The sequence below is a fragment of the Buceros rhinoceros genome, unplaced genomic scaffold, assembly GCF_000710305.1.
Source record: "Buceros rhinoceros silvestris isolate BGI_N320 unplaced genomic scaffold, ASM71030v1 scaffold8439, whole genome shotgun sequence".
Taxonomy (NCBI): Eukaryota; Metazoa; Chordata; class Aves; order Bucerotiformes; family Bucerotidae; genus Buceros; species Buceros rhinoceros.
Window position 1 is genome coordinate 35,196 of NW_010429693.1, and position 598 is coordinate 35,793.

A 598-nucleotide genomic window follows, 5' to 3' on the forward strand; every position below is an offset into this window, starting at 1 on the left:
TAGAAAGAGGGAGAAAAATAAGTACGATAAATACTGTCAGTACTAGCTCAAAGGGTTCTGTGGATGCTTTCCAGTGCGTCTTCCTAAGTAACCTTGCACTCCTGAACTTGAACCTTGGAATTTTTTTCCCTAGATGAGTATTTTCTCTTTATCAACAACTCACAAACAAGTGCTGTCATAACTTCAGAGGTGGCCTAACATGCATATAATATTAACACAGTTAAACAGCAACTCCATATTCCTTTTTATTTAATCTTCAAGAGTTTGGAGGGAAAAAAATATTTGCAGTTTTTATGCAGGAAATAGGGTATCTTGAAAATATGGAGTAAGTTTCTCTTTCAGTATGGAAAAAAAATCTTAAAACTACGTAACAGTAAGTTGTTTCAAGTATTGTCTTAAACCAAAAAAAAATAAGCGTACCTGGCTGAAAATACCTCTATGTACTGAGGCTCATCCCAGCAAGAACAGTTATTGCTGAGATCATCCTCCAATTATACAGGTCCAGAACAGAAATGTTGAGACCCTCTTATGTGTAACTCTTTAACTAGCATGATTAGTTTAATATATGCTTATTTAACTTCTTTTTATGTTGGGCCAC

At 34.8% G+C, this 598-nt stretch overlaps 1 protein-coding gene across 1 annotated transcript in view; it reads right to left on the minus strand.

The window, feature by feature from the left end:
- The window catches only part of ITGAV (integrin, alpha V), a 41,592-nt gene that overhangs the window by 25,813 nt on the left and 15,181 nt on the right, over positions 1-598 (minus strand). The window lies entirely within an intron of this gene.